Source organism: Temnothorax curvispinosus, unplaced genomic scaffold (assembly GCF_003070985.1).
Source record: "Temnothorax curvispinosus isolate PA1 unplaced genomic scaffold, ASM307098v1 QBEX01004937.1, whole genome shotgun sequence".
Classification (NCBI taxonomy): domain Eukaryota; kingdom Metazoa; phylum Arthropoda; class Insecta; order Hymenoptera; family Formicidae; genus Temnothorax; species Temnothorax curvispinosus.
This window is the reverse complement of record NW_020214717.1, coordinates 335,668-354,603: the sequence shown is the minus strand read 5'-3', so window position 1 is coordinate 354,603 and position 18,936 is coordinate 335,668. Positions and strand designations below refer to the sequence as shown.

The 18,936-nt window shown below is 36.5% G+C and overlaps 1 protein-coding gene across 3 annotated transcripts in view; it reads right to left on the bottom strand.

Annotated features, from left to right (window-relative positions):
* Positions 1–18,936, bottom strand: part of LOC112454271 (glutamate receptor ionotropic, kainate 2) — a 236,688-nt gene that overhangs the window by 34,833 nt on the left and 182,919 nt on the right. The window lies entirely within an intron of this gene.

Sequence of the window (18,936 nt, the reverse complement as noted above, 5' to 3'; positions counted from 1 at the left end):
ATATAGATTTATTTCAGAGTACAATTTTATTCCTATACTAATTAGATCATAAAGAGTATTTATTGTTATATTAATTCGATTATATTAAAAGTCTAGGCTTATATGCAGCATCATTGCTGATGCTTCATCTCTTGAAGTGTTGTTCTCTATCACATTTGTCTTCGTGTAGAACATCTATATCTCTTGCACTTCAAAAAAACTATTATTATTAATTATTATTATTATTATAGTCAGATATACTTCCAAATGTTGGGTTGATTAGTAATGTATCAGAAAATTTATTTCTCGAATAGTTATATCATATTGCAATACAAATTATCGAACGCACATATAAAGTATTATTTTATATATATACCAACATACATATAAAATATATGTGTATATATATAAATGTATACAATAAATATGTCTTAATGCGTCGATTTGATCGGCATTATGACCATACTATTTCTTCGTAGCAACAGTTTACTATAGTAATAAGCGTTCAGCAGCGTCATCGTATATCGCACAATACACCCTGCCATTGGATAGCTTTACGATATTACAAAGAAATAACCGTGAAACGCCTCGAAATATTGTAGCATCATTTCGGCGTCTCGACGCCGATTACTCGCATTTTGTCACCTCTCAACCCCTTAAAGGCTTACCGTTTTCATCGTGTTGGCCAACAACCCGGCTCTTACCCGAGATTACCTACTCCGAGAATCATAACTAAAGTCGCTTAAGAAATTTTCTGTGACTCTTTCGACATGGAACTTAAACGCTTATTCGATCGGTCGCGGACGATGCTCGTTTAGAAATTTATGTGCATGTGCATTTTGTGGCATGCACTATATTTAATGATTTTTTTTAGAATATGATTTGTGAGTGTTTATTATTTAAAAGGCAATTTCTTTCGTGTCACACACGTATTCACACATGCATTCTACATGTTTTCTATTTTATTTTTATAATATTACGCACACGTGTAAACATAGAAATTTATGTTTTATAATTTATATAAAGCGTCAATCTTCAAACTAAATTAATCCATTGTAGACTGATTGTTACGTTATCGTCAGTAATGGAAGTAACGTTCTATTTTATCGAAAAAAATATGAAAAGGTTTTTTGGGGAGCGTGCCCTAGTTTGACAACAGCATTCGCTTCAATGAATCATGCTCGTATTTGCATTATTTATCATTATTGCCGCACGATTGACGATTAATACGATAATTACGAATATGGCATTATTTGTTATTAATGCTATCATTACTATGCAATTGCGTAATGATTGTCATTCTAAATTAGTTATCCTATCGCGTTTATACCGATTCTAAGCTATTTCTCTCTCAATTACGTTGATGGTTATAGATATTGCAGCAATCACGTTGTGTTAACGGATAACCCGAGGTATAGATATTCATCCAATACCAAGGGTTAATGTATATTATATATGCGCACACAGCGCACAGAATAATTTACCGATCAATTTCGGCAAGTTACAAATTGCGAGTATGTATTATGAAATTTTTATGAGTTGTTGTGTGATAAGAACTTTGTGACTTTTCATTGTATTAATCACGCAAAACCCCAACATTACAGAATGTACAGAATATGTGAGACTCTTTTGAAAATAATTTAGCATAACATTTCTAACTTTTTCAACGTAATTTTTCGCGAAATGCAAATATGAAGCAACATAGCATATTGATTTTGATATTAATTTTACGGAATTACAAATCGAATAATTTAATTATCAAAATTTATTAAAGTATCATAAATCTTATCACGAATTTTATTTACCGAAAATAATTTAATTTTACAACGGATTAAGATAAAGGAAGAAGATATAATTGTGATCGTGTATCCAATCACAAATAGTTTTTACGATATTGATTGCAATATAAAATTTATTAACAATAAGAAATCGCTACGTTGCTTCAAATGATTCTCCGTGTTCAAACTTCTTTCTCTCTCTCTCGATATAATTCTCGATTTTGAGAGATGCACTCTCGAAAAAATCAAACAGTATAACGTAAGACGAGGAAACGTCTTCCGTTTGCTCTTTTTTTTCTTCTTCTCCCGCAAAGAGGCCACTCCTTGCGGTACTTCAGTCGACCGTCACCATCGCTCCAGATAAGGTTTCGAGAGATGGCTCGTGCGATAGTCAGCCTCCTGCGGGAGGAGATTGCGGGAAGAGTTGAAAAAGACGCCGTACCGTGTCTCAAAACACACAACGGCGAGAGAGCACAGTCTCGGAATTTTTAATCTTCTCGCGTACGGAACGAGAGTTACGAATGAACGCCATGGATCTGACATGGTTTCTGAATTGTGAGACAAAAGATGTGAATACAAAAAGCAAGACTCGCAATTGCCGCCAGTTTCTCTCTTTTTTTTTACATCTTCGTAGATAAATATGATGCGTGATTATATGTAGTTTTGAAATCTTGCGAAATATTTGAACTTGTACCTAATACAAAAATATACAAGAAACAAATTTATAATCATTAATTTTCTAGCAAAAAATTTTAAAATATATGACTGTAATAAACTTTCGTTTATCATCACAGATTGTAATAAATCATCATTCTGATTATGATAAATATTAATCTTTTATTTTTGTATGACAACCAATAAAAGTTATTGCAATTTTAAATGCTTTTTTAAGGATACCTTAAAAAAAAAACTTTATTTTTATATTTATAGATATTTCCTAAATCTGCAGCTTCCAAACATATGTAGTCAAAAATTCTATTACGCGAGTAACAGATATGTAGATAACGGAGATGTACTGTTCTAAATAATATTTGTCAAATAGATTCAAATATGTAAGATTTTAATCGATCAATATATACTTGCTAAGGTACAGTAAATCTCAATACACGGCAGCGAAAGCAATTATTCACCAGACACGCGCTATCGAGATGTGGATTCTCTCAATTTATAATGATGAAACAACGAAGGATGATGCACTGATGAAAAACGCGTCCAGCAATTCGATATGCTCGATAATCAATATCCTCGATGGTTACGCTCTGCTCCAATATTTGTTTTTCATCAAGAAAATGCAAAATGCCGAGAACGTATCAATTCCGCGGCCTCGTTAAATGAATGACGCAAATCTTCGCATACAAGAAACTATTGGAACCATGCTATTTGATCGCATGAAATTTTTTTCGCGAAATATCGTGCCTCAATATGATAACATTAAATGTTCTTTATTTGCTTAATAAGAATTATGCCGCGCTAGCACGTATATATAACAATAATAACATTTTGCAACCTATGATAAGAATTTTTTATTTATTCTTAAAATTTATTCACCCATTTTGATTATAATCCAAAATTTAATCCTTCCTATTTTTTTATTTTATCATTATAATATTAATTGTAGGTACCAAAAGTAGCTTTCAATCTTTAACATTTAGACACAATACGATGAAGATGTACGCATATCTGATATTACGTTATTTCACGTTACCAGTTCAATTCAATCAGTAGATGATACCGGGCAGTGTATTGAAATCGGATAATCAATAAAGCACGGTTGCGTGAGTCGATTAAATGCTTTATTGCGGCCACACGTTGCCGGAGAGACTTCTACTTGTCAGTGCTTGGCAGTTAACGCGTTCCTGCTTTACAGAGTGCTTTCACCATCTCGAAAAGACTTACAAAAGTAATAAAAATAACGTGGTGCATTGTCGGTATTACTGTGTGCGGCTGAGTTCCTTTTCACCGATTTAATTCCCTTCGATTTTCGGTTTTATGATTTGCTATTGACTCTATGAAAAGATTCTTGATGGTCACTTGACTTCGATTGTGATACCAACGGTTGCTTGGCTTGATTAGAAGAAACACAAGAGTAAAATAAACGCGGCATTTATTGTTAGCTGGCGAAAGACGAATCTTAAGGGGACTAGGCAGTCATATTGGTCGAAAATGAAGCTTTTTTGGGGGAATTTATTACAAAAAAAATGAATTGAAACCGAGAATTTTCCTTTAACACAATTTATTTGGATCATAAACTATAACAAAAAAATTTTTTACTTAGTTTTAGTTCTTAATACTTATGAAAATATGTATTAAAAACTTTACACGCATTTTTCTTAGTTTCTTATTTTTTTCGTTTTGCAATGTTAACTCAAATACAGAGGCTTAGATTGACTTGAAAAAAATTGAGCATGTTTACAATATGCATGTATAATTTCGGACTGAACCTCTAAAAAGTCTGTGCAAACTCTAGTTTTTGAGAATAAAAATCAAACAGCTCTTTTTTAGAGATTCAGTCCGAAATTATACATTGTGCGGATGCTCAATTGTTTTCAAGCGTAAAGGACAAGTCTCGGTTTCAATTCATTTCTTTTTATAATAAATTCCCAAAAAGTTTTTCGACAAATATAACTGCTTTGTAGTTCCTTTAAGTTGCATATAAAACTTGAGCGAGTACTTGTTTAATAACGTTATAAAATATTGTAAAGAACAATCTTTAGCGTTGTAGCTAAGAAAATTTTTGTATGAAATATAAAAAATTTTTAATGGATTGCAGCTGACATATATTTAATATTGTTACTGGACTATACAAATGCATTATATTGTTAATATCGTTTAAAATTAAAAAGAAATGTGAGTAAATATCTTAAATACAGTTTATTTAGATATTGCTTTAAATAGCAATTTTTTGTGTACGTGGATATTTTACATTTTTTTTTAAATAAAAGTTTGAAAAGTTATTTTCCTTTTGTCAAATACTGTGAAGTAGATCTGCTTAAATAATTATGATTTTGCTTCGGTGATTCTTTAAAAGGACGACTCGGTTGAAGTTAAGTGGACTTTAAGTATACGCATTCAATAGAATAATTTATTTTCTCCTGTTAATTATCTGCTGTTTTGTTATACCTTTGGCGATCTTACTATCTGTCGACGGGATTTCCTCAGCGAAGATCCAACTTGGCGAGTCGGTTTTGAGTGAAGCGGATGCAGAAGTTGGGACAGAGGGGGGGGGAGGAAGATAAGCGAGCTTCCTGTTGTTATGTACTCTTAGGTCGCCCCAAGGGAGAGAATCACTGCGTCAGTTACAGCGAGGCTGCGTTACGTCATGCCTTTCTTTTAGCGAGTCTCGGGAGGCTCCTTTGGCGCTGAGTCGGATGAATTTCTCTATTGGACCGGTCTACAAGAAGGACGGTACTCCGCGCAATACTTTGTCACAATGTCGGTCTGTTCCGCGAGCTTGGCCATCTTGCTACGTTCGTGGAAAAACGCGCAGAATTCTATTCCCTTTGTTATATTACGTCCGTTGTTTCAACGAATTATCCCAAAACGCCCTGTCTTGAATAACATCATGTGGGCGAGTACTTTCATGTAGGACATTAATTAAGTACCTTTTGAAAAAAAATTCCCAGTTATATTTCCTTAAGACATATCCGTGGTAGAAACCTGGTATGTCCTCTCCCGTACTTGTTACGTTAAAATTTGTAAAAGCTCACAGCAATATAATTTGAACTCTGTTCTCTTGAATTATTTAATTTTCCGTGGCATACCTGTTTGAAAGACATACGCTAACGTGATATGTAATCTCCAAGTAAAATCCAAATTTTTATTTTGTTTCAATGTAACTTAATTTTGAGAGAGAGAGAGAGAGAGAAACGGTACTTTTTATAAAATTATTTTTCCATTTTGAAGCTAAATCGAAATTTGAAAAATTATTAGATAACAAAGCTTTTTGTAACAAAGCTACATCAATAACTGAATTAAAAATTTAAATATAATATAATATATATGCAATTTCTTCTCTCTTTAATATAATTATTAATAAATTTTATGAAGTTTTATTAGCCGTAGTCTTTGATTTGTTAAGAAAATTAAGACATCACAGTATTACATTAGATTATTCTTGCTATACAAAAAAGCATAGTATCGCTTTTTTTTTTCAAGAATTCTTTAATCAACTTTAACATATATAAAGACGCTTCATTCTTATTATATGAAAATCATAGTGTTCATAGTACTTTTCTAATATAATATTGTAGTACATAGAGGATAATTAATCAATAATATCAATAAGATCAATAATGGTTTTTGAGAGATTCGGCTTTTTTTTACTCAAGATGGAGAACAGTTCGCCCATAATAGACACGTAATGTTACTGCGACGTACATTATTATCATAAATTGGTCAAGTCCCGCTCAAAACGGGGCAACGAAGACGAAGTCGCGAAGTTCGCGCGTAAACGTGAGAAACAAGTACGCCCTTAACGCTGCACGCTTGGAATTAAGGCGATAAGAGCGCCGGTAGAAGCAATAAAGGAGATGCGCGCGGCTTATTTCCGGGTCTGCTCGCCGGAGTTGCCGCAGGAATACCGTACAGATGCGCGACGGAACAAATTTTCTCGCGTCGCCTATAATTTTAAGAGAGCTGCACTCGACTCGTGGAAGCAAGATAAATATCTCCCCTCTAGCGCAGAAAGATAGACGGAGTCTCTCTCTTTCTCTCTCTCTCTATTTCTCTCTTTTCTAAAATTCTCTGCTCGCGACACGAATTTCAAGTTCCTAAAACGACCAAGTGACGCTTCTCAAGACAGGCTAAGAAAGAGTAGAGTCACCTAACTGCTTGATCATTGGACGCGGGAGATATATATCGGGACGATCGTCTCGCGAGTTCACGGTTGAATAAGACGCTTCGTCCTCGAGATAGTGTTCTTCTTTGCAGCTTATCCGGCAGTCGTGTGAAATTGTATTCTCAAAGTAACCGCAGTTGGAGAAGTATAACATACATCGAGCGTAATCGTGAGACGGATAAGCGCACAGCGATATTTAGAATGTTCCAAGATATTTTTCATCTCTTTGACAAACTCTGCAAAAGTAGATTCGAATTAGGACATCTTATCAATTAATTATCGATGTAAATTATGTAAATTAGGTAAATAATTTTTTGAATTTAAGTACTGCATAAAAAATCTATAACTTTCCAAAACTGGACATATATATAGGTATATATAATTTTTGTAATATAAAAATTTTTTTAATGTGACTCGATTAGATATCTATTCGTGAAAATAAAAAAATGTACGTTTTAATTAAACATTTAACATTTATAAATTGGATAAAAGACATTTCTTATTATTAGTCTATAAATAAAGCTGGAACAGGGATGAAAAGAGCGAGGGATGATAATTTTCGATTTAGAAATTTAATTAATCTGTAACTGTTCCGAAATAGAGTCGCGTACCATGAAACTTAAACAATTTGCCGCATTACATGGGAATTCCTTAATTAAAAACTGAGGTAAACTCACGTTAATTGGATCCTGCAGCGAACATCGGCGCGGGATCTCAATTAGGGCTCTTTACGACGTGAAAAATTGCGTGCCAGGTCGTACATACGACCAGACAAAGTCGAGTTATATATTGCAACGACTTTATCAGCCGCGGTTTTTTACTCGGAGATATGTTGCACGTGTCCGAGCATCAGTTTGTGACGTTTCCGAAACGGCGGCGGGTATATACGTGCGAAATATGAACCCGGGGTCCTCGCCACGCCCAATGCCCCAGGATGGATCGTCCTGCCGACTCTCGTCTCTTTTTCGCGTCAGGCGCCGCGCCGCGCCGGACGCGTTACGGACGCATATCTCCTCTGCTTCGTGGCGGTGGCGGTGTGGCGGTGGCGAGAGAGAATCGGCGGTGCGAGCAAAAGTGCAAGCTCCCATCATCCAAAGCGCTCCGGAGGAGCGAATGCGGAAGCGCTTCATAAAACGGAGAATAATTTCACCTCGTGCGGGCGCGCATGGATTAATTTCGCATCAAAGCAACGCCGCGCGCGGAGTCAAGGTATCGCGATGAGCGACGACGCGCACCGACGACGACGACGAATTTTATTCCTCGCTCTAATTCATCCTGTCTGGGAGACGGCGACGGTCGCCGATCTCTCATTGTTCCCTTATCCCAGACGTTAATGAGTTAATTACGGCTCGCGGTCGCGTCTCGCCAACAGAGTCTCGCTTAATTAACTTACTCGGTCATTTCCTGTCTAGTTTCTAGATCGCTTCGCCGTGATATAAGTAGAAATGGAAAATTGGGTTAACCACACTTGACACCCGTCCGCGGGTATACGCCAGGCAGAGTCGGATTACTACTCTAAATAACTGGGTTGCAACCAGTCAATGCGCCAATTCATTCGCAGTTGACGAAACTTAGTAGACGCGAGAGGTTTCACGCCACGTTTATCTTACTGAATGGACTTGTAAATGTTTAGGAAAAGCGCTGCCTTCATTCTTGCTACAAAGAAATGTTTTACATGAAACAGTTATCAATGTATTTGTTTTTCGATTATAAAAAACGAATGTTCTCCGAAAAGCTACTTTGTAATTTACAGTTATTTCTATAATTGTTTTATTTAAAAAAAAATCAAATTATCTCTCTCTAAAGAAGAATTTTTCGTAAAATATCAAGAAGTTAATGAAATTTCTAAGGAATATTTGCTATGTAATTAATGTTACAGTTTCTATCTTGAATGTAGACGTGTTATTTTAAATAAAAATTCCTTCCTTTTATTAATTAGTACCTAAAATAAAAAAGTAAGTCTGTAACTGTCCTTATTTACTTTAAATATAAAATTTGTTACAAGTGTGATCGAAATTAAAAAGGTATTAATTGGTTGCAAAACAAATGAAGTCAGAAGCTGTGCAAGAATGCGCGCTTAATATAGTGAGCTTCAATTCTTTGTGCGCGCTTTGTTTACCGTAACATTAATTACTTAATGGATACTCCTTCCTCGGCGGTTGTTTTTTTCCGGCTTCGTTTCCCCAGTGCCTCACGGACGATCATTCCCTTTTTGCGTTGAACAACTCGGTTGGAACGCAGAAATAATCGATACCTCGGCGGCTACTAGACTAGTCGGTACCGAAGATAAACTGAAAGAAGGTCACTCGGACTCGGAGCGAAAACTACGTTCGGGAATGAAGAAAGTAATTTATTCCGCTTGTCTACGTCGTCAGGAAGACGCGCGTTTATTAGGTTCTAGATCGGATATCTTCGGCAAAAGTTTCGACTGTAATCAAATAAAAAGCAACAAAGCTCACTCTACCTGATAAAAACGATTATTCGTGTACATTTGTCTCTCGTCCGTTTTTTGATTTTTTTTCCACTGGGTCTATGTCATGATACACAAATCGCTACAAATTTGTTCTACATTGTTATTATAGTTTCCAAGCTTTTTAGTTTTATGAGTTTTAATGAGCTTTACTAGCTTTATAATCGTCTTTCCGTCACATTATAGTCGCGAGCGTCAATCGCATATATTTGTATCGATTAATTCATGCGCTTAGTTTATTGTTAACAATCAGTGCTTTCATCTGCTTGGTATATGTATTGAAGGTATAGATTGTTGTTAGAGTTACATATAATTTTTAATTAACTTTAATCGCCATAATATTAGTTACATGGCAACTCTCCAATGTGTAACACTAATTAAGAGGATCATAGTGGACTAACAACTATAAATTTTCATGTTAATCCCTTATACATTAGAAACTGACATTGCTGTTTGTTTTGTCAATTCGCGATAATACGCGAGTTTGCTCTTTCATTTAAATTGGAGAAATCCGAGTCTATATTTTACACATGTATGAAGCAAGTGTATACTTGCTTATTATAAATTCCTTTGTAGATTACGGTGCAAAATATCGAAAATGTCTTTTATGTTTCAGTTCAGAGCAAAAAACTACCTTTTGAAAGTCATACTGATTAAAATTAAAGAATGATATTTACAAAGATTCTACATGTATATCCGTTTTTATACGTGATTGAACATATCCGCTTTACTCTGCAGAAGCTTTGTAATATTTTTTTGTTACACGAGTTTGTGGTAATTATCGCCGTTTCTATATAAGACCGGCGTTCGATAAGTCATATCAAAGGCAAATGTATACAAGATTTTTGCGTTGTTTTTACATGTATTATACATTTTGCACGAATGGCTATTTCGCTTAATAATAAAAAAATTACTATTCAATTGGTAAACATGTTATTAAAAATCATCATATAGGAGTTACATGATTTACAATTTCGACATTTTTACTGGTGAAATTATGGTGTAATAAGAGTGACGTAACACCTTACGGTCAATCACAGAAATAGAGATTGACCTATCGTGGATATTCGCGGGGATCTCTTTCGCGGCGTTGCATCTAACTTGGATAAGTATCTTTCATGCGCGACACATGCCGCGCGACTGACTGGATAGAAATAAGCAAAGAAGCCCCGACGGGACGTAAGACGTAAGTACCAAACATACCGAGTGGCGGAATAACGCATTGCAGTCCGCCGAGCGTTTCGTCGAAAATATCGCTGTGCTGTTGCACGGGGAATTGCGCAATAAACTTCCAATTTTACGTACAATGCGCGGATACCGTTGCTTCTTTGACGGAGAAATAAGTGTCGCGCGGTTTATGGTCAGCCATGCATACAAAGAAATTGCCTTGACCGTTTGATCTAACGACGTGTCATCGTCGAATCCTCCTGACAGAAATATATCTCTCCAAAGTGTGACTCCACGTTTTTTCCGGTTGCAAAAAAAAAAAAGATATAAATAGAGTAAAAATATAGAATCGTATCTATTCATTTATGTTACGCTACGTTATGTTTACGCATTTCATTTTTGAATCGCGGAAATATGTTCATCAACATCAAAGTTTCTTTACAACAGCCGTGCTTATAAATTCCACGGAAATATAATTTGTGCAACGCATCCGATATTATACGAGCGCAAAGGCTCGTTAAGGACACTTTTATCGCGTTTATTTGCAATTCCAGATACGTTGAGAGACAGTAAGAGAGTTATCTTGGCTGCCAAAGTTCAACGAGAAACCCGTCAGGATATTATAAATTTTCCCATTGTTTTGCGCCAGACTCGCGCGATCTTCGTAATCTCCGCAAGAACGATCCACCGCAGCCCGTCGTCGCGCCCCAAAAAGCGCTTTGTGCTTACGAATTATTTACTCCCGTGCCTTCGATCGTGGCGGCTGAGAGCTGCCGCGTTTTGCCAGCTTCTTGCTTCGTTAATAATGTTACCATGTGAAGAGTATCGTAAAGTAGACGATTCCTCTCCGTAACGAGGAAGCGGAGAAAATCGGGAGAACTGTGTGGCTCTTTAATGGCCGCGCCAGAAAGTCTGTTTGAAATATTAACGGACTAAATCCATTGTCTTCTGCGATGTAAGCACTTTTCAAGCGGTCACAAATCTTTATAGATCTTTAATCGATATCACTTACGTGAACAATGTGAAAGACCTTTTTCATCCCTCGAAAGGCAATTCTTCTCTCGTTTCGTATCCAGGGCGATCGATTCTTTCAACTCTTGTTGCGATATTAATACAAAACACAATGTCAAATGCAAAGAAAGATCCGTCTTCACGTAACTTTCACTATTATATGACAATGGAGACTTTTTTAAAATTATTATAGTCCCATGTTAATCATTATACAAATTAAATATCTATTGAAAAGCGAACATACTTTATATAATCAAATTCAAAACACTAGAACTATTAAGAGAGTCAAAATGACCCGTTTTTTAATAATTTATTACTCATTTTTAAAACATCTTAATTTTTAAAGCTTTCCTTGACTTTTATTAAAATTACATAGATGATTAATTTTTTAAATTTGTTTTCTCTTTTCTTTTCTAAGATTTTTTTTATAGAAACAAATATAGATTAATCTCTAGTTCTATAGTGTTAAACAATTACAGCGTAGAAAAAAATGTAAGTAGGCTGTTTGTACGACATACTATAGTTTTGTATGCTTTCTAACTTCTCAATTTTCGAATCGCAGGTGTCTTATAACAAAATGTTTGCTTATTGTTCAATTCTTTTTCGCGACGACTGAAACTCTCTTTTCTTCTCGCAAATTTTATCATCGAAAACTTTCAGTTTTCTTATCCCGCCTTGCCAGGAGCAGGGAAAAGAAAAAGGGCGATGTCATTTAAGTCCACTCTTACACACGTATCTGGTATCCATTCGGCTCCGTTAGTTCTCCGCAGGAGACGCGACGCTACGAGCATTACCCTGAAGACCGGCTCCCGCGAAATGAGGTTTCCATCAGTTAGTTTGCAAATTCCCACGAGTTACTTGGCCGCACAACGACGGAGTTTCAGTGCGCGAGTCGTGCTCAAACTCACGTTAGCTCGATCGGGGTGGTTCGGGTTAAACTTTTGCTGGAAGGGAGTCTGCCTCATCTTCGAGGTTGCGCGCCGAAGACACTTGCGTTCATCCAAAATGAAAATGTATTCATAAAACATAAAATCTGTAATATCTTTATAAATATATCTTACGATGAAATAATTGTATTATTTTATAAAGGACACGACATACGAATATAGATCATCTAAACTTTATACAATATATTAAGAAAGAAACTGTAATGACTATAATCGTGGTAATACGAAAAAACGATAATTATTCCGTATTTTAATAGAATCATGATTTCTGCAATTGTACATTAATTAAAAAATCTCATAAAGTGATTTCACCACTAATATATTAGAGTGATTGCGATAGTCACTTCAAAAGAGAGGGTTGTCACTGCGATTTGAGTAAATGCGCGCGGGCACTCGGTAGGAGTGAATTTTTCACTACAATTTTTGGAACGGCCGGAGTGATACGATCTCACTCTAAAGCTAGAGTGAGTCATGATTTACTAAAGATCGAATGACAGATGACTTTAATAGAGAAATTTTTCATTCAAAATTATAAAGTGACATAATTCAATCCTATCGACGCTAGCTACTGCACTCGAAAAGTGTGCCCTTTTACTCAAATGTAATTTTACTCCAATTTATACCTAGAGCGCAATTTTATTCTTTCTTAGAGTGGCGAATCACTCGAAGTGCACAGGTTCAATTTTCACTTTTCGTTAAATTTGCATCTCACTCGTTTTGAGTGATATTTCACCCTTTGACTTTTAGAGAGAACGAAGCGCGTTAAAATGGATACACATTGTACAGATTAAGTGTTGCGCGAATAAAGGATGATTGTCGCTACAAGTGACCGGAAGTAGCAGCGCGCTTTTCGGGATTTCAAAAATTCACGGTGTCAAAGTTCAGACAGTCATCGTAATAGTCAGCTCTTTTGCCGAAATCTTGTAAACAGGTTTTTCGTTGATCGTTGTTTTTCTTGTCTCATATGTTCAGAAAAATCGCTTTCTAGAAGCAGAGTGCGAAGATGAAGAAAACAGTTTCCCTGCTTGACAATAAATTGTTATTTGATATAAATCATTATAAGGAACATAATTTGCGCCGATACTTCTAAGGGTGTTCGAATTTCGAACAAAGTGTCAATGTTAATCATTGCAAGTATTAAAATCAAGTATATATAGAGGATAAAAAAGGCATTATCCGAACTACCGTTTTTCTTCCAAGTACTGCGCAAAGTAATTAACAGTTCTTGCGAAAACAACTAATAATAATTCCGTTAATTTATATTCATGAACGTCGATGGCCTCTCTGAAACCGGGCTTTAGCGACTTCAAAGTATCAGTAGCCTATAATTTCTGTTAGCGAAGTAACGTTATCGAAGATCGATATTTTTAAGTGTCTCGACAGTACCTCGTCCGATATTCGAGATTGTTAGCGCGAGATAAAGACGTTCTTACGGCGTTTGATCTTCCTCGCGTATCTGTCACAGTTAATCCCCGCGGATTGAAGACCGCGCTTTGTGCCAGCGGAGACGTCAGATTTAGATCATACATCAGCGAAACGGAAGACGTTCTTGTCGACCGCTAGGAAAATATGACCGTGCGCGCGACCACTTAAGAAATTGTATAAGAGACACGATGCATCATCGTCCTTTGGGAATAGACGAGAGAACGCTGCTCGGGATGCGTGATGGATGTTGTAATATCCCAAGAACATGGAGCGGGTGGAGCGCAGATATTGGTAATAAGCCCGAATCATTTGGGAAATTAACTCTCCTGACAATTCAATAGAATTTCTCGTTCTAATAACAGCCACTATAATAATTGCTGATGGTACTAATGTATCCCAGCTTCTAATGATAACACTCCCTATAACAATAACGTTACGTCGAATAATGCTTAAATAATTATTCGTCCGTTAAGCTGCTCCTTTGATCGCATAAATTTGATCGCGCAAATATAGTTTCACTGCGGGCGGTGGTTCAATTTCTTTCTTTACGAACAATAAGTTAAATTTTATCCAAATGTGCACGCTCTCTGTTAGATCAATTAGATTGCACCGGTATAAATCAAATATAAACGCTAAATTTGCGGGAAATCACACGGTTGTTTGAATTTTTCGACGACCACCGATATGCACGAAACGTGACAGTGCATTTTTATACACGGTTGTCATCGCGCGGAATTACGGATTGTTGTTGAACACGGCGCAGATACGAAAGTTTCAGTTATAAATTGTGAAACTGTGCAACGTTTCGATAGGCAGCGATGGCTGAATAAAGCGGCTTTTGTGCGCACGATAATATGCTGCTTTTTGAAAGAACCGGAGCGGTTGATGGACGACGGTAATATCTTCTATATGTCGCGGCATGAAAAAGGCACGAGCGCTAAAAACTCAGGGAAGGTCAGTAATAGCGTTATATATGCTAATACTTTATGTATGACATCGCGGAACTTTTTTCCCGATAAGTCGCAAAGCTGCTGCGGCACTTCGATAACCAGTATGTTTAAGTTAAAGCCTGCACGTCCAAGTTGTCGATGATACGTCGTTTTTCGAGTTCATATTGGCAATTAGTTGCACTTGAATTAAAATCCCGCTTCATAAGTGCGCTTCATAAGTGGCACTTTTCGAATGACGGTGAAAGGAATCATTCAAAAAGAGTGATGTTTCAAGTATTGTGTACGTGTAAAAATTATGCACGACTTTATCTGTATTTTAGTAAAGACTGCAAGCAAAATGTCAAAGATGTAATTCTCAACTTATCAATTAATCTAGATTATTACAAAAAAATAAAATCCTGATAATTTTTTCTCTTGATTTGTATATAATATAATTAAATGTTAAAATTATATGTTATTTTAACCAATTTATATTTTGATTCCAAAAAAGTTAAAAAAATTGTGAAAGTGAATGTCGTTCAAGTTAACATGTACTAAATCAGAAGTAAATATATAAATAGTAAAGGTCTATGTTCTTTTTCTGGTCAACAAATTTCTGTAACGTATTTCACAAATATAAAAGTTGCTTATACGATGTAAAGATTCGGATTACAAATATAGAGTGTACACGAGGATTGGACGGTGTATACTTGAATTGAAATATTTTACTGCAGGTAATAATATCAAAACGAACGACAATTTTGGACGTACACGCATCACGAGCCCTATATGAGATACCTCGTATATTTGGGGAAAAAACGTACGTCTAGATACACTTTTGTATTATCTCCGTATTTACGCTGTCGTCGTAAGTACACGGGCATAAACAGTATTTCGCGCGAGGACATCGCTACACGTAGGTAATGGAAAGTTGCGCCTCTCTCTCTTTCTCTCGCGCAACATTTTTATCGCGACCTACAAAACGAGGGAGGAAGAACTCACGGTATAACTTCGTTGTACGTTGCACGGCGACATGCGAGAAGAGTCTCTCTTCATCACGAGTCGATCCATCCCTCTTAATATAAACCGGTAGCAATTATATAATTCAATTTTGTAATTTATGCGGAAAACTTCACATCTCTCGCGCTAATAGTTGAAGCCTCGTGAGTGAACTCGTGTATTTCTTAATCGCGTTTGCTGCTCATAAACTCACTGGTGTCAACAAGTAATCCAACATTTGCCGCCTTGTCTCTTAAACTTTGCGTTGTGTCAAAATAAAATATTCGTTTGCAACTAGAACGGAAATAAATTTTGCCAACGTAGCACATAATTGTGATTCGCGGAATACAATTTAAAGGGGAAGAGAATAAATTTCTTATCGATTTCTTATATTTCACTCTTCTAAGTTCTGAGTAATATAAGTAATATACGTATAATAAGTTATATTAAAAATATGGCAAATGGTATATTTGTTTTTTTTTTTAATATTGAAGAAAGTATGGTGAAACCATTCTTACACGGAAAGAACGGTTTTGCCGAAGTATCTAAAAATTTAGCTAGATACAGATCTGAAAATAGTTTTGTTGCACCATCAAAATAATTATAGTAGGTCGCTAAAGTAAGATGATAATGGTGTAAAAAATTTTGACATTTTAGCAATCAGTTTGAGTGCTCTACATAATTACTTTGATGGTGCAACAAAATTATTTTCAGATCTGTATCTGGCTAAATTTTTAAATACTCCAGCAAAACCGTTTTTTCCATGTAAGTTTTGCGTTTACAGCTTTTGCCGAAAATTTAAAACATTTTACTTCCATAACTATATACTAACAAACATATACTTAAAATAATTAGAGAAATAATTAAAAAATAATTCACATTTTTTGATCCATATAAAGATCCGTAAGATATCATCGCGTTTCTTCATGAACTTTCATCAGATATAACTTGTCATGGTAAATCTGCCGACGAGTCGGGAGTAATTTAAAGTTCGGATAGGACTGAAAGAAATTGAGTGGGATCTAGGGTGGAAGTTTTCTAATTAATCGACGAAAGCCGGCGTAACGGCCACGGCTGATGAAAAATTCTATCATTCGCTTTCTCGAACCGCCACTAGGGGAAAACCGAAGATGAGGATTGAGATTATGGCCGGCGCTAAAGATTGCTGTCTATATGGAGAGGGACACGGCTCGAGAGTCAGCTCTCTCGTACGATCTTCAACGCTAAATCGGAGCCTCACTTGAAGAAGCTATTGCGGATTCTCGTTAAAAAGAAATTGCTCCCTGATCGATACCGTCCACCGAATCTTGGAGGGACTCGTCCCCTTGGCAGAGCACTGTGGAATGCAACGGAAGTCTCATATAAATTAAGACGCGCCCACGCGCGAAATATATCAAGGGTGAGACGAGAGCGATCGACCTCTATCTGTCGGCGACAGCTGCTTTATCGGAAAATCAATTTTTCATGGAATCGTTCGGGCTCCCATAACACCTCATGTTGAGAATCGTACTCAATATAGAGAGATATGGGTTTCGTCAATCTGACGCTAAGGCTACGAAACGAATTACCTTTAGAGAAATCAATCCTTGTGTCCAATTATTTCAATTGTTTCAACGCATTTCGATATTAATAAGCTTTTATGGAATTATCTGCTGGAAATAAAAAAAAATCTACGTAAAATAAGTAGCAATAAAAAAAATTAGATCTTGATATATCCAAATAATTATAACTTGAATATATCCGAAAAAAACTTTGTAGTTCGAAGCAAATTTTTACTAATTATTTCATTTTTGGATTTTATTAATACATATTCTTTAATAATGTCATTAATTTTAGATATAAAATCTTTTTGTATATATAGTTTTATAAAAAATAATATAAATATCTCAATATATTCTTATTTCATTCTCACCGAAATATGTAATAATTGAAGATATCCAAATAATATAGAATTGTTACAATCATTTATCTATTTATTAATCTATTCAACTCAAAATAATTAGTAAATACAATACAATGGACAAAGAAAAATAAAGCTCATATGTTAAAAAGAAACCTAAAAAGACATAAAACAATATAAAAAAAGAACTAAATGTGCACAAGTTTCATTATAACTTTTTTATTCTTGTAAAACTATAACTTTTATTGCTTACCTCAACCTTTTTTAGACTTTTTTTTATCTATGCGTACTTTTGTATATATTCACAACGCCCCGTTATTTACGTAATGCACGTTTATTTTGAAACTATTTAGGTTTGGGATATCCCTAGTGATACGTAGAGAAATAATAGCCCATATAACATCACGAGCAAGTGAGAGAATTCGGCGGTAATCGAGAAAGGTAATGGTAAATAAAATTAATTTTACCCTAACGAGCGTTTCACGAGTTTGTGGAGCGTGTCAGAAACGAGGGGGGGGAGGGGCAGGCGAGCAGTTATTCCGTGTTAGTCGGTGAACTGTACTCGACTCCAGGACGGGGCCGTCCGTTGAGATGTAACTTGCACGCAGTCACTAACCCCCGAAACCATTTCTCATCCCGACTTCGTGCAAGAGTACGATGGTGGTATAACCGGTGGGAGAAGTGCGCGAAGCACGCGATGCCATGCCGGCGAAAGCAAGGCAGAACCGCCAACCCAGCCAGAAGAATCCATTCGACGAAGGTAACGGATGAGGCGAGAAAGTTTGCACGGCGATAACTCATCGTTCACACCTTATTTACCTAGTCGTCTCCGCTTCCACCCAAGTCGATCGTTCCTTTACGTCTCTGCAGTTCGACGGAATTGAATTTTAACATAGGTTTTCTTTCGAATGTCGAACTTGTACATTTGACCCGAAGAATGAGAAAGAGAGAGGGGGCGAGGAGGGAGGGAGAAATTATTTTTCTCAAAGTTATCTTTATTGTGAAAAACACAGCATTCGCAGCTTTTCACAAATCTTCCATCTTATGGAAACGTTGCCAAGTGGAAGATTAATCGTATTTCGTCATCGGACGATTGAGATTGCGAGTTGCGAGATATTTCACTCTTGAGAGATCACAGGCAGTGGTAGAGACAATTGGGAGGCGACGACAGCGAGAAAGTCGTCATCGCAAACGCGTCTCGGCGACATTGCGGAAGACCGTGCATCATTCCGTCACATATTTATACCTCCGCGCGCGGTGCACGGGAAACGAAGGAGAAGAGAGGAGAGGGGACCGTGGCTTATCGCCTCGAGATTGCGGCTAAATCTCTCCCCGGGGTGCAACGGGCGCGCTCGCGCACTGCACGCGGAAAGTTCCGGGTTTAACAAACGGTTGCTTGCGACGAAATTGCTCGTCGCCAGAGCCGGCGCCGCGCCGCGCCGTGCAAAGAGGAAGTTCTCGAATGTCGTCGAGCGGCTTGCATCCACCAGAAAC